Here is a 16,543-nt window from a genome sequence, read left to right as displayed (position 1 = left end):
GTTCCCGCAGTACCGATGAAATCGGTGCACTGCCCCTGGCAGTAGCACGCTTCCCGACAATGCGGCCAACGCGCGCCGCCGTAGCAGACGACGCAGATCACGACTCCGCCTCTCGAGCGTCTGCGGCTGCTCGAGCTGCTGCCGCCGCACGACTCAATTCCTTGCCGCATCGTGATGCAATACGTTCCGAGTTTTCCCTTAAGTGTGAAACAGACTGTACACGCTTCTATTTGCCTTTAAGAAGATGGGTACGCTTGACGTATATTTTTATGGCTGCAATGCGGCGAAAGGGCAGCGTCTGCTTAACCATGTAAGTGACGCTGAGCAGGTAATTGGAAACGACATCGTATGTGCCGCCGGAAAAATCGTCAGTATGTGCCGCCGGAAAAAGTCATTTTTGCAGTTTCTCACAATATGTTTGCTACAAATCTGTGTTGCCTCTGATGGCGACAACGGACTTCCATCGACACTGTGCGGAAATAAACAAAATATATCGCTGCATAGCACAAGTACGACATGCGCACACAACTTTAACTAGTACGTCCCCTACAATATGGAATATAGACAGCAATGTAGACAGCTTGGCCATTTTTTAACAGTGCTCAAGAGACGGAAGTTGAAAGTATTAGTAATCATTCCTGCTTCACCAATGCCGACGCGACCAAGACGCGGGCGCGTATCGTCCAGTAACTCGATCGATCGGTGCAGTGGTGAAGCGGGAACGAACTCTGGTCATGTTCAATGCATCGTGCACATATTCAATTTCTCGGGACGCGTGAGCTTCGGCCACTGCTAGCGCATACAACAGAAGTGGTTTTCATTCTTGGGCAGCGCACACACAAACGAAACACGAGAAAGAAGACAGGACAAGCGCTCGTCGAACAACTTAGTTTTTATCTGAATAAAAGGATTATGTACCGAGTAATTATTAAATTCATGTGGGTTACATATAAAAACCGTCATACACTCAGGAGTGATCAATGAACGAGGTCGCTTCGTTTGCCAGTTGTTTACTTCGCTCGGCGCACCGCAGTAATCCATGTCTGTCGTCTGCATTTTTCGTACCATTTTCTTGTGAATCGGCAGAATTTCACTGGTGGAATGAACCCTTTCGTATTTACATTGCTGTCGTGACAGTTACCAACACAATAATAATTTCCGGTCATCCGAAGAGACGCCGTCGCGAACACGAGACGTTTCGCGCGCAGCGCGAACTGAACGCGCGCGCGACCGTGAAGGGAAGCGGCGGCGGAAGCCTACACCCGTTGGAGATGAAATCGTTCCGCCAGGGGAGAAACGAGCGCTGGCGTCTAGGATGAAACTTGGCGTGCGGTCGTCTATATACCAATACGGCGAAAGAAAAAGAGCGATGAAAGTCGTGGTTCATATATGTCCGTAGGAAGATAGGCTACAGATTGACCGTGCAGGACTATATTTAATAGCGCATGAATGTACGATGCGTCATGGTGGTCACCACTCATTATTAACCCGAAGCGCGGCATTCCACGCAGCGCACGTCCGTAGAACGGACGGGCGCGGCGGCTAGAACATTATACGACAAACGGCGCGCCGCGATTACGTCACGCAATCGAAGCAGCTAGAGCGGCGGCGCGTGGGCCATCACTCGACGGGAAAACCGCGGTTACGTTACGAACCCAGCGGGGCACGATTGTCCACACGTGGCACACGGATCGCAACACGAGCCACGCCAGAACAGGTCCTCAGCAAAAAGAAGAATAATCAATACCGCTGTCGACGTGAGGTCCTTCGCCAGCCACACCCCTTCGCGCCGGCACCCCGCACGGCGTGGGTCGCCCCGTGCGACCCGAGCGCGGGTCGTACAGACACGCACACTTGAAAGCCACGTTTGTTTCTGGCTGCTCGAGCGTGCAGCTTCAACGATTGTCTCGCAAACTGGCAGCGCGCAGATGAAGCTTCGTCTCCCCAGACTGCCAATGCCGCTGATGTTGGTATGCGCCTCAGTGAGTGACACCTTATAAAGGGGGCTTTAGTCTATAGATTGCCTGTAGAGTTCAAGTAGACTGCTACATACATGACTTCTTGTAGAACTCTCCTTGTGGCCATGAAAGCAATGCAAACAGCACTGAAGCTTCGCGTGCTAACTGTAGCTCCACGACGCATACATATCGAGCGTATGAAGCAGATGAAACACACAGCTTACAACTAAGTTGCAGCAGCAATCGCCACTTAGCAGGGTTCGCCTCTCCAAATTTTTTTATGATTAAACTGCACTAGTATAGCTAGTCGGGATGTGCCTCGAACTGCAAGAGAAGGAAAGAAAAAAAGAATAAGTGAACATGCGCTTCGAGCTAATAGCTGTCCTGACCAATTCACAGGTCCAAATTAAGCGGGAAATAGATGACCTGGGGCTGATATACTATAAAAGTGGGGCTATAGCTCAGAACACTCGGATACCTCATGCCCAAAACAAATAAGCACCTTAGCTCACCAGCAGCCCTATATATGTTCTCTTGCCATCGCCAAAATTGCGCTCTCTTCTATTTACTTTTTCGTGCCCCGAGAAGGCACGGCCTCTGAGAGGATCATCCATTCAGGCGAAGAAAGCGGCACCTAAAGATCCGGTTCGTTCACCTCATGGCATCCTCGAGGCCCTAAATGAATGGCAACACGTTTCGCGTCGTACAAGAGCTATGCGTTTTCACGTTCCGTGCCTTGCTTTCATGCAACGTCGTCTACCATGTGAAAAAACAAACAAACAAAGAAGAAACGGCTGTTATCCGGTTCATTATAACGCCACTACGACTTTGCATACACGCTTTACCTAATTGGTCTGACAAATGTGGCCCACTTGTGGAGACGACATCCGCCTATATTTCACACAGCTCCACTATATACTTGACAATTCACTGGTAGCACGCTCCCTTTGCTTAGCCTTGGCCGGCAAAATATTTCTTTCGATTCTGTTACATTCCCACCATCCTCCGTCGACGACCAGCCGATGCTGATCCTAACGTAGGCGAAATGCCGCACTGGCGAAGCTTGCTCGCCGTGTGCCTATCCGCAGTTCACTTGCTGAAACTGGGCACATAAAGTAACAAGTGACGGACAACGTGCGACAGATAAGAAATAACCCAGCGCCTCCGAATGCATTCGTCTGAAACGAGAGGAACACTGACAGGCCTCTTGACCTACACAATCGCTGGCACACATTGGCCAACGTCGAGCGACGAGACGCGGGGTGTTTTAGGCTCGGCACCTTAGGAAGCCCGCGGCTGCTACGCAAAATCTGAGTGTGAATAGCGGTTGTAATCGTCTACCAGCGATAAGACTTGAGAGGGAGCACACCGTGTGTAGGCTCCCTCTCTAGTCTTATCTCCCTTTTATCTCTTATCTCCCTTGACTCCCTCTCTAGCCGGCATCTTTCTCAGTCGAACTTCGTAACCCGGATATTAAGAAACTGAGCTCTGTAAAGCAGAATCATATTGCGCGATAGGGGATGGCACCCTGCAACCATCGATAATAAGAGAACCCACGGCACGGTCGAATTTGAGTTGCACTGTACAGCTAGGGGCTTTCCACGTATATAAAAGAAGACACGATGAGCGCATGCAAGTTCTCGAAACGAATACCGAGTCCTGGGTATATGCAGGACCGAACACCACCTTAGTACCTTATATCGCCGTGCCAGCGTAACAACGGGCTTCCGTCAGCAACGTCTCGTATCTTGCTATCTTGTATCTTACTACACCAGCAATAAAAGTAAAGCGTCACTTTTATGTAACACACACTTGTACGCGCTCTGCCTTCTTGCTGCATGTGTGGACCCAAGATAATCTTTAAGTGGCTGCATTGCGGCCCTCGTTTCGCTGCCGAGTGCTCCAAGCATGACGTTCCCTTCTAATATTACTGGAGATAATTCCCTGGGCACTGTAATCGTTCAGCTACGATCGGAACGACAATTAGAACACGGATTTGTCCGATCTTCGTGCTTGTGGATTTGTTTACCACGTGTCATCTGCACGGACTGACTCAAATTTTCAACCAATTCTACTTTCCAAAACGCAGGAAGCAGTAAGACTCTGTGCACATGCAACTTCCCTGCGAATGATCGCGTTTGTGACTAAATAATTTGTTAAATATAATAACTTCGCTAAATCACTAAGCAATTTAAGCTAGAAGAACAAACTCTTAGGCCGAATCCATGCACTGACCATCATTCCCATGCTGGCAGTTTTCGGAAACCCTGGCGCCTGAGTTACCTCTAGTAATATTTGTCGAAAACTCCATAGGTCCAAGCTCATCGTCGATTTCCAACGTCTTAAGCATTCCAGTTGCGTGTAAGGTAATTTTGCGCACCTTGGTCCGCATATGGGGCGGAGTTTTCAAAGCTGCATCGAGTTGCAGGATGACTCCGGGCTGGAGACACCGTGGCGCGTGCGACCCGCAGGCGGTCTTGTATTTTTGCTCCTCCTTCTCTATTCTTACCCCTCTATTCTAATACGCAGGCACTTTACCCCTACCTCAAAGTAGGGTGCAAACCAGATGCCACTCTTCCGGTTAAATACCATGCCTTTCCCCCATTTTACTGCTCTATGTCTCTCTTCCTGCTCCAACCTCGCAAGCAGCAAACAGCGCCTAGTCCTTTTAGAAAAATCCATATCACGTCTCTCGACACCTACCGCGCTCGTCGGCTATTGCGTGCAGCGCTTAGCCACTAAAGCTAGGAAGCTTTAGACAAAGAACCGAAAGTTAGGGGACGCAATCGGCCGGGCGTACAAAAAAATGCAGTCTACAATTAAGTTTCAGCGTTTGTGTACGCAACGGCGCCACGGTACGCTAATTCCTAAAGCTCTCTTCTAGCTACCCGAGTACAATGGGACTGGATTAAGTTATGATCATGACAGGTCATGACATTTCAACGAACGCTGGAACGTGCACGTTACTGCGCGCTGAGACACTTATGGTGCGGTACACCAAAAGAAAACCAGTTTCTCAGCCCTGTTACTCTATACTGTAAAGCATGTGAATTATCAGCTCTATACGTTCTTGCGAGCGGTCATGCATCCCGAAAACACATTATGTTATGCTGTGAATCGAAGAGGTCAAAGTTGACATCGGCACGTAGCCTGACAGGGTGCGCGAGGTACAACTAACGCATAAACGTGACCGCTCCGGGGCGTACACATGTACGTTTTTCTGTATTTTCAGCGTCCAAATGCCCTCGCTGGGCATCAACTGAGTATAGGAGAATACTAACGATCTACATTAAGTTAGACTAGCTTTGCACCAAGAGACTGAGAGCACAGATAATCATTCGCGAGATAGCGAATAACATCTAGATGCATTGTTCAGCGAGCGATTTAAAAAAAAAAAGCCTGTATAGACACAGAATAAAGTTGGCACGATTAGGAAAGCCACAAATCCGTTATACCGACGGCCTCACAGTTCCGCGTCACTATGCGGGCAACTATCAGGCTTCTCAACACAGCTGGTCCATCATGGTTACGGAGGCGAACAATAGGCTACTGGGACAATAAGCGACGGGGGCACACCAAGCTGGAAAGAGGAGAGCGCGGCGAACGCGACGGCGAAAGATAATACTACGGCACGTTTACGTTCGCCCGGGCACGCGTGCTCGGTTCGTCCGAGAACATGCCAAGGTCTTGCGGCCGTCAGCACGACTACGTGCCGCGGTAGAATTTCGCGAGACGCGTCGGCGCAGCGCTCGATCTGCGTGCATAGTATTTGCGAACACGATGGCGGACGACTTCGTCCTGGTGGCCTTAATGCGAGAAACAAAGCGACGTTTCGCGAGTAGTATTGCAAGTAGCAATGCGCGAGACAACACGTGGATCTGCGCTTCCGGCGACGGCCGGCTTGAATAGTTTTCGAGAAAAGTGTATTTAATAAAGCATCTATTTCCCGCAAGCTGACTCGAGAGAAACGTGACTTATCACTTTTATACCCGACAAGATATTGTAATCTGACAAGATTCCTTAGCCCATATAGGAGCACTACGATCATTGGAGGGGGCGGCTTCACACGGCACCGGCTTTCGAACGAGACTCGAAGGCTTCCTAAACGCGTGCACGAACGCTCGCTAGCGTTTGTCGCAGCGCTACAACACATACACATAGAGAAGCTCATAGGTTATGCCTGTATTAGCACTTAATTTCAACGGGAGTGGTGCAATAAGGCACACTGTCATTGAATTCTTGACGCTATTCGCCTTTCTATGTGTATATATATTGCAATAGCTATACAAATCGTGGCTACATTCAAGTCTCTAGAAATCTTTTCTTGTTTTCAAATTTCTAATTTTGGCATCTTGTCCTTTAGAAGAGACATGATAGCAATTTTGCCCTCTGGAACTTGAATGTCTTCTAATCTATGATTCGGACGTATATTCAAACTAAGGTTGCCACATTACTCCTTTCCGCATTAAAAAATTGACTCGCCATCCCGGCTCAGTGAAAATGGATGTCCCGCGAAGCTGTTTCAAAGCCACCACTGCTGAGGGAGTGATGCAATACTTTATTGATGGTTCGGATGCTTGCTTTGAGCTTGTTCTTTATTGAAACTTATGCTCTTCTATATGTTGTATAGGTGATTCGAATGAAGCAAGCACTGTTGGCTTCATTTTGCCGAGCGCTTGTAGTATTTGCCTTACGAGAGTTTTAGCCATTACATTGGTTTGCTTGCTTTCGGGGGTATGAACCACTGTTTACGGCTGCATGAGCCATTGTTGATGACAGATGCTTGTTTTGGGCTTGTTCATTATTAAGGCGAAAATCTTAAGTGGCTCGTTGCAATGGCTCACACCCGAAAAAAGCAGCGTCTTGTCCAGTGATACAAAAAGAGTAGATGAGTGGTACAAAAAATATCATCAGCAGCAGCAATGGTTCATAGCCGAAAAACAAAATCTGGAATGGCTCACACCCCCGTAAGCAAGCCAACATGCAGTGACTGAATATGGAAGATAGTAGAGAAGCATGGGAGCCCTGGCTGTAGATCGAATACCCCAACGTCCTGCAGCATGCCATCTGCCTCGCGGCTGAGGCCGTGAAGAAGCAACTTCACTAGTCCTTAGACTGTGGGGCAATCCCTGATCCCCCCTCGGCTTGCGTGCCGAGGCCGGGTTCAGACAGCCCCTTTTCCATGAAAATAAAGTTCTTCATTCATTCATTCATTCATTCATTCATTCATTCATTCATTCACGAAAGAAACGAAAAAAGAAAGAACGTAAGAAGAAACGAAAGAAAGAAAGGAAGAAAGAAAAAGAATTACGGAAAGAAAGAGAACGCAAAAAAAAAAAGAAGCACGAAAGAACCTTTAGATAGTGCATTAGGTGCTCACATGTGTCGTTGAGGAGATCGACCTACAGCAAAATACTGTTACTTCACACAGCAGCTCGTTATGTCTTGCAAGAAGTTTGACCCCTCCGATCGCACAACTTAATGTATTACCACGTTTGCAACAGGCTTTCGTTTTCACGTGTTACAGTTGTATAACATGCTGTCAATTTTTTTTTTAGAACGTACGCTTTTCTTTACGTTGTATGCGTGATTCCAAAGAATATAGGCATCGTTCGCTTAGCTGAGTGCTTATAGCCTCTGTATTAATAGAGGAGTGAGCCACTGCAGTTTTTCTTGCTTAGGGGGGTATGAGCAGTTGGCGATAATTTTTTTTTGCACAGACGGACACGAACAACGCCGAGAGGCTAACAACTTCGCTATTAAAAAAGAAAAGAAATAAGGCAAGGTCCGTGTCGAAGAGGTGCTGCAAGCTATCAAAAAGGCAACAGTGAATGGCTCCGCAATTCTGGCCACAACTCGGATTCTGCATGGCGCTCAGAAATCACGGCATCATGCACCGACGCTTGTTTCATTTTAGCATTCCAGATGGCGCATTGGAGTAAAATGCTCCAAATCAGCGACAGCAACGACCTTGACACTACAAGCCGGTCACGACAGATTCTGCGTCATTGCTATCTTATCGTGATGTCATGCCACCTCGATGTTACTAGAGAGCGGAAACATCTCACTTCCTTTTTCCGTTCTTGCTCATTCGCGCACGCGGTGACGTACGTCCCCCTTTTCGTCGACCCCTTATATAGTTCCGCGGCTGTATACACATCGCGCACACTCGGATGCTGGTGAACTCTGTATAGAGCGACACCGCGCTTAAGTTCATTTTTCTTTTTCCGAGGCCACCGCACTTTCTCAAGCACGCAGTCTGTCGGCTCAGTGGCGCGCTGGAAAGGCCATTGCCTCCAAAGTTTCTGCGCTTTCGTATTTTGTATACGCATAAATGCCGCGTCGATATCTCTCGGAAATTCGGTGCGATGCACGGAAAGAAAAGCCGGCGAGTTTTGAGGGAATCATCTTTCTTTTCATTCTTTCTTTTTTTTATATTATACAACTCGCTGACTTCGCCATTGTGACGAGAACGGGACGAGCGGTGCTGCGGCATGTGAGGAAAAGCGTGAAGAATCGGAATAAACTTGCTCCATTGACTTCGACTAAACATATTCGCGCAAGTCTGCATTTCATTGCGATGATGCTTTGCGTTTTCAAGTGGCACCTCTGACTCATTCACCCCCCCCCCCCCCCCCGCACATAGACAGACACAAGCGCGTGTGCGCGAGCTTTCGCACAATGGCCGTAATAGATGTACGGCGATCGGTGCCGAAACTGTGCGTTGACTCGACGACAAACATCACGGAGGCGTGATCGTCCAGTTCGCTCTTATATACACAAGTGGTTCGAGAGAAATAAGAATGCAATAGTCAAATTCAAATCGCAACGGCAGAATCGTGCAGCAGTGCGTTCGCGGTGTTTGGCTTACTTAAACTTAGCCGTACAACGCACACCTCTTTGCTTGGAAAAACCAACGGCGCCTTTATTTTGCATAGGCCGTTAGCTGACCTCAAAGAGCTGTGTGAAACGCTTCAAGCGCACGTTCGTGTTGATGCCAGTTTGCGTGCGTGTGCGTCTGAGAGTGTGCAGGGAAGGGGATGAGAAGTGCTTGCGCACGTGCGCTTCCTGCCTCCGGTGTACATATCAGACAATAATCTAGCTAACTTATCCAAATTTCATCAATTAAAAGCATTTCCTTCCACAGCGCTCTCTCTCTCTTCAACTAATATCCCTTCATCGCTTGTGTCTGCTTTCGAAGCGTTATGCTCTCTTTTCTTTTTTTCGCTGCTAGTTGCATATACAGTACGCGGCCATCACCTCCCCATCGAAAGAGCGAGTCCGCCAACAGCAGCATTCCGTTCTCGGTTGAGAAAAGCGTAAAAGATACGACCTGATAAAAGATCTCTTCTCCTGACAGTGTATGTTCCCTTTTCATCGCATGCACATTTTGCGCACTTTCAACAAATCAAGACCGCTGTCGTGGCTTTTACGCTTGCTCGCGGCGAGCGCTGTGAAGTTGGAGACCGCTTATCGAGAAAGCGCTTGAAACAGCCTTTGACGTTTACGTCGCCGGCAATTCCCCGGCATTTCGACGACTCGGCAAAGAGCGCTCGGCGCAAAAACAGAAACGAACTATCAGCATGCGCTTGAAAGAGACAAGTCCATACAGATTTTCGTGCCGAGCAGGAGTTCGCATCCTCCGAAGCCATTCTCTTCGACATTCTTTTCCCGACCTTCTTGTTTATTTCTTTCTTTATTAACTAACTTTCAGCCTCCACGTTCTCGTAGTTTCTTAGAAACACTGACTCCAGGCATTCAGAGGCTGCGACACGTCGCCAATTATGGCGATGTTCTCACAAAGTTCGCGATTTCATAATTAGTAGGCACAGTCTCTTGCGTATGCAGCGAGAATTTTAGAGCCCCACAGCGCAAGCGCGGACGTCCTTCATGAAAAACAAAGATCGAGGAAAGAGACCACTGCATGCTGTGCAGCTTATACGGTTGCAGAAACGCGACACGGTTAAGCAAGGTCGCGGCACATAACAGCCGGCGGCAGGGAGCACACGCCATCGCCTGCAACGATGAGGAAGAAAGCACACTGTTCTATACTTTAGCCAGCCTTGAAATGCGCCGCGGATGAGCATGCAGCTGCCTTTACATGCTAGCCTATAGCTGAAGGACCGCATTGTCTGCACTGAGTGCTCTCTATATTCTACCTTTACAAGGATCCTTCCAAAAGTGTCCTCAGCGACGTTGGCTACGTACCGCACGTTGCGAACTTGGACAGCGTCAGTTCGAAACCGATGCCGTGTGGATGCTCTCTTCCCGAGAATCAGGTCGACAGCCAGCACCCTCGCTCTCCCATATCACGCTGTTTGCGTTGGAACGCAAATGCCTTGTTGAGAGCCAACGCTTATCACCAAGGAGTTGCCAGTTGCGCCTGCAACATCTGGTTGCGCGGACAATATTTCCGGAGCTCTCGCGAGCGTGTATGAAAGTTCAGCGCGTTCTATAATGAGATTAGTGAACTTTAGCATAGAGCAACATTGTTTCGTTCCTCTATGGTTTTAGATTAAGGGACGCAAGAGGCTCGCGTTTCGTTTGAGTACGCGAACCTTCCGGGCACCAGCGAAGCCCAAGCAGGCTTTGGGATCTTGGTTGCGCAAGTCGTTTTCGTCGCCTTTATTGTAGCCTGCATATCCATTTGAGCTGTCCGGTGACGGCTTATCCTTAGCCGCCGCAATCACTGAGTGGCTCTACTATGTGCTATCTGCTGCTGAACCTGAGGGCGCAGGTTCGATACCTGGCAATGGCGGCTGCATTCCAGTTAGTGTAGGATGCAAAAGAACGCGTGTATACTCGCTTTTACCTATACATTAAAAACCTTCGTATGGTCAAAAATTATGTGCAGCCATCCAATACGGTGTCTCACATGCCCCAGCCTAGCTTCTGGATGTTACAATCAATCAATCAATCAATCAATCAATCAATCAATCAATCAATCAATCAATCAATCAATCAATCAATCAATCAATCAATCAATCAATCAATCGCATTTGATTTAAGCAGAGCGCTCAGACGGTTAACACGAACAAGGAAGGCGGCACCTTGTTGCAATCACAAGTTTATTAGCGAGCGTTCATATAACATACCCTCTAGGTATACACGCGATAAAATTATTCTAGATGTCACTCCAGTGCTTGTTTTTTGTCCTAGTAACTAGAATGGTTCTGGCGGCTGAGTGTTTGCTCGTGGTATGTTACTGCTTGTTTTTTTTTTTTTTTCATAATAACTAGAATAGCTCTTTCGGCTGAATGTTTGCTTGCGGTATGTTACTGCCCTTTTTTTGTCATATTAATTATAATGGTTCTGTCGGCTGAATGCTTGCTTGCGGTATGTCATTGCTCGTTTTTTGTCACAGTAACTAGAATAGTTCTGTCGGCCTAGTGTTTGCTCGTGGTATGTTCCACTTTCAACGCAACTCCATTTGCGGGCGCAGCGGTGTGTCGTTTTCTTTGTTTCCGAAATTGTCTTGAGCATGCTGCTTAAATGAAATGTCATCACTTGTGCTATGTTGGCGTGTATCTGTCGATCGCGTACCGTCGGGTATGGAAGTTCGTGGACAGCAATTGCAGTGAGAAATCTGAATATGTTTCCTGGTCTACGTATGCAGGAAGTAACTCTGAGTTGTAACCATAGGTTCCACGAAAGAATCAGCCGTTTTATAGCGATGCACTTTGGCTAGGAAGAAATTCAGTTTCTTCGACAACCACCCATAATCTATAAACTCTCATAGCTGATGGCACGTTTAAAAGAAGCGCAGAAAGGCTGTCATGCTGGCCTGCGTACGCGCAATTATAGAGTATCTTATTGGCCAAAGCTACGCACCTATGGTCACATTGGAAACGTCACAATAGTATACATGTATGCAGGCGAGTTAGCTTCTTTTCGTTAGCACTGCCGTGCGCAAAAAAAAAAAAATAAAGAAAGAAAGAGAACCTTGCTTCTTTTATGTCTCGGTTGCTTGAGATCACATAGCCCCCACACTGGAACTCAAATAGCCTACAGACCATTTTAGTTTTATTGGCAGCGGACGTCGTATTAGAAATGTTCGGATCTGATGGTCATTTCCGTGCCGTGCACGCAGTACCAAACCGGTGTGCGCTATTAATGCATTGCTGGTCTCAGAATGGCCGTAAAGGGCTGCAGAGATACTCCAGTCACAAATTGTAAAGCAGCGCTTAAAGTTAAAAGCAACCTCCGGAACTAGCGGCCGAAGCTGTTCATAAGTACATAACTAAGATACTCTGGACAGTTTTGGTCAAAAGTTCTCAGCATCCTTCCTCTTCTCAACTTTAACTCTTAACGTCTCGCAGTAGCTTACGGTCCACGGACCAGCGTTGTTACCCTTACGATCGCTGCACTACGCTGACAGCACGTCAAAGTCCAACGCGTACCGCAGATACTTGGTACAGTCTCGCTTTGTTCTCGAGAAAGTTTGGGAAAGCCAAGTGTTAAATGGCACACTCTAATTCTGTTTATTTCGACAACAAGAAATTTGAATGAGTCACTGTACGAGTAACGATTTTATCTGAGCCTGTGTTGGCGGCAGCTACTAAGCCCCGCTGCAGACAGTAATGTCGACATCACAGCTGCGTGAAAGAAACCGAAGCTGACGACAGTATAAAGAAGAGTCGTTTATGCACCACTAATGAGTATCCTTGGGTATTCTCGGAACATCGCATCATCTCCTCTCCCTCATTAAAGCCCACGTGAGCGCAACGGTGGTCACGTAACTATGCCGACGTGCTCAGGCGCACAGAGTCTGCTCAAGGCAACCCCGCACTCAAAGGCGCCTGTCCGCGGCGTGCGCTTGGCATTCGTTGTCAATGCTTGAGCGCGCACTTGCATCTTGCGTGTACAGAACGAATTCGTGCTTCAGAACGCGAACACGGGAACGGGGTGGTGTGAGGAGATATATGCTAACGGGCAAGGTGTCAGACATAGGTCGCGATAGCACGTACAAAGAAATGTTTCCTGAAACGTTTCCGTGAGATGATATTGCCCAAGTGATGCAGCGCTACATGAACCGTGGGAACGGAAGGAAATGATTAGCAGGAAATTGTTGCATTGAACTTCCTCCGACTTATCTCTAGCACGCACGCACGCACGCACACGATCGAGCGCGTGAAACAAGGCAATCTCACTTCTATACGAGGGAACAACGTAAGTTAATTTAGATATATTGAAATTAAATTGGCCTACGGGTTAGTAAAGTAGACGGGTGTTTTTGGGTCCCGCATCCCATCGGAATTCGGCCGCGGCGACTCGAGATCAAACCTGCAACCTGGCGCTCAGCAACATAACTCAATAACGCAGCAAACTCGTGTATATATATATATATATATATATATATATATATATATATATATATATATATATATATATATATATATATATATATATATATACGTGGCACGGAAAGGCAAGCGTGCAAACAATGACACAAGTGTAGAACGATACGGGCCACACAAACGCCGACTATACTGCGCCATCCTTCTCGTCCTACACATATGCCCGTTCCGCACCATGAATTCCTACCCAGCTTGCTCAACTTTTTCAGTCGTTCTGAATCTTCTCGTGACAGCTGGGCTGGTACCGCTGTGTAGTATTGCTACAGTATATCGTCTGCCGACCGGAACGCCAGCGGAACTACTCATGCCATGTGCGTCTGGAACGCGACTGCAAAGGGTACTGCACGCCCCGATCGCAGCGGGCAGCTATGCACACGTGCTTCCTGCGGCGGACGTCGCAGCAGTCGCCGACGTGCATAGCGCACAGGTGTGCCATCGTAAAATGCCACGTGACGGCGCGTTCCCGCCAGCAATGCGAGGCTCGCGGCGCATGCAAATTAAAAGAAATCGGCAACGGGTGATCACTGGCGTACCAAAGAATAACAAGTAAAAGAATAAAACCGTACGCACCGACAGGAGGGCCCAGGGTCGCTACGCACCAACTCCGGTCTATGGGACTTCGTATCCGAAAGCTACGCACCTCGCTCCACTCCGTGTCGCCTTGCAGCGAAAACTAGTCATGCACCTTTAAAAGCCAGTCTATTGCATTTTCACGTCTTGTTCTTTCAACGTCGGGAAGCTCAAAGTAGGCGTCCTCTATTCGTCCCGCTACAAAACAACCGTGATACTTTTTTCCTATAAAAGAAACGCAAGAACGCGCTCCAAAAATGTGCATATTTCTTGACTTGCGAATGCCACTCTGTCACTACTCTGTTGCGAGCATGATATTCTTGTTCATTCGTTTCCTTTTCTTTGGGGCCTTGCCTGTGCTATCTAAACGCTAGAAAACCAAATAATCCCTTATCGTTAGCTTCGAGCCCCCCCCCCCCCCGCCTCCTGCCCGAACAGTGCTGAGGTCATAAAAGAATAGTTGACTTTTGCCTAAAAGATCAGTAGAAATTAATAAGCATGTTCTTCAGGCTGGTGAAAGGAATATTTTAAAAGACCATTCTTTTTCCAACAGGGATTCAGCGGTTATTGATAGTTCTACAATGTGCCATCTGCGAAGCAGTAACACAATACTGTGCCCTCCAAAATTCTTCGCGCGGTGCGTGGTTCGGAAAACCAGTGCTCAGGGAATCTCGAACGCCATAATTGCTAAAAAGACACCCAGTTCCATCGTTAAACGAGTTTCGGCAGGGTCTCAAATGACATCTTGCACCTGAAGTCTGATGTGTTCAGTGTGTTTTCGACTAGGCTCAAGCCCCAAAATGCACATATAGCTCGCTGCTCATGTGTAGCAAAATTTGATCGCACTTTAGCAGTTATGTATTAAAAAGATGTAAATGCCGTAGACAGCAGTACGAAATTTTCTAAGAAGTAGTAGATTTATCCATAGCTTTTTTTCTGGGAGATGGCAAACGTCAGTAATTCCGAAGTTCATCACTGAATCCCCGTAATGGCAAAGAAGAAGTTACATAAATCAGCAGACCTAGTGATAAATGAGTAGCTGTGGCAACACAGCTTCAGTACTGCCGAGCAACCAGGAAAGAACGCAAAGCGAAAGCGCCACGAGCAGCGAGCGACTGACCGCGAATGCTATCACACCCAACTTGTGCAATTACAGACTAAACTGAACGCGGTGTCCAAGGAGCCTAAGTAGCTTAGCCAAGAGTAAATATGAAGAAGAGAACGGACGTTCGTCCCCCTCCCGACTTACATGATCGGTCGCCGGGGGCAGCAACGTGTCCCAAATCCAGGTCAGGCCGTCGCACCGGTGAAGTCTACGCGCCGAGACGCTGGCGCACGACCGCCAACATCGCCGGCCGGCACGCCGCCCCAACAGCGGCGTTGTCTCGAGAGAACACGTGGCTCGCAACGGGACGTCAGTCACGAGAAAAGAACGCACAAAACGAGCCGCACCGCACTCGTTGGGGCAGTATCACCACGATGGAGTACGACAATGAGCGACAAGAATAGAAAAAAAAAACTTTCCGTGCACAGTTGTAGCTCTCCGCTGCGGCAGCCGGCTTCGGTTATTGTTTTTCCTTTCCAGACGGCAAACTCGGCAGTTGTCGTCGCACGACGCTGCTTTCCTTGCCGAGCTTCCTCGGCGCACAATCACACAGCCTTCTCGCACATTCGCGGTGCGGTCGGGATTACTATGCTCCCTCGCTGGCCACCACCGTTTTCACCTGTTGCAGCCGCCGGCGCCGGTTGATATGGGTAGTAGCTGCAGAGTTCTGGGAAGGAACAGTTCCTTCGGAGCTGGTCCGGCGAAGGAGTTGCTGTCGTGGCGCAACAGGCCCCACGAGCGACCACCACTACCGCTCACCGTAACGCCGCGGCCGCAACGGTGGACCAACCCACGCGAGGAAAAAAGCGATTCTGAAAGTTGGCTCTCTCCGCCGCGTGCGTCGTCGTGGCGTGCGGCGGGAGAGGAGAGCCAGGAGAGCGCTACGACGACGCAGCCGCCGCCACCGACCGCCCGAAAGCCCGATCGGCTTGAGCCAGCGCTCGAAGGCAGGAATGGTTGGGAGAGGGGGAGGCGCCTCCTTTCCCACCCACGGCGCTTGGCGTGCGAGCGCACTCGCGCGCGCGCGGTGTTTTTGTTCGTCTTTCCTTTTTTTTGCGTTTGATATTTTGAGGATGGTCCGAGTCGCTCACTCTTTTCACCCCCTTTTCCTCTTCTGGCTTTTGATAACCTTGCGCTACGGCGGGCAGGTCGGTCCTTGCCGCTCCGTTCGCGCACCTAAAAAAGAAGCCGAGCGCACGTCGGAGACCGAAAGGCGGGACGGGTGTGTCGTGGGGAGTTTTGTTTAGAATAGCAGCGCCCGCTTGGGGCAGCGTCCCGCCGCCGGTCCTCGGGCGGTGTGTGCGTCTCGTCGTCGCCTGTCACGTGACGCGAGACTATTCTCAAGACGCGTGTGTTATGACCGAAAGAGAAAGCGAGGGAGGGCACATTGACAGTTGGTGCGTATATCGTAGGCTATGTAACGCTGGTTGGAGCCAGAGAAGTAAGAAAAGGGAATCTAAAAAAGAATTAAAAATGCATCTAAAAAAAAAAACGTCGCTGCTTGGATGCTGTCCCATAATTTCCCACAGCAAGCGCGGTGCATGATTCAGCCA

General features: G+C 48.7%; 1 protein-coding gene across 1 annotated transcript in view; it reads right to left on the bottom strand.

Annotated features, from left to right (window-relative positions):
- Positions 1-15,909, bottom strand: part of Oatp26F (Organic anion transporting polypeptide 26F) — a 98,699-nt gene extending 82,790 nt beyond the window's left edge. The window contains exon 1 of the mRNA XM_075689498.1: positions 15,135-15,909. The gene's annotated coding sequence lies outside the window, so the exon portion shown is untranslated. The remainder of the gene's footprint in view (positions 1-15,134) is intronic.
- Positions 15,910-16,543: the final 634 nt, after the last annotated feature.

This window comes from Dermacentor variabilis, chromosome 4 (assembly GCF_050947875.1).
Source record: "Dermacentor variabilis isolate Ectoservices chromosome 4, ASM5094787v1, whole genome shotgun sequence".
Classification (NCBI taxonomy): Eukaryota; Metazoa; Arthropoda; class Arachnida; order Ixodida; family Ixodidae; genus Dermacentor; species Dermacentor variabilis.
This window is presented reverse-complemented; position numbering and strand designations above follow the sequence as displayed.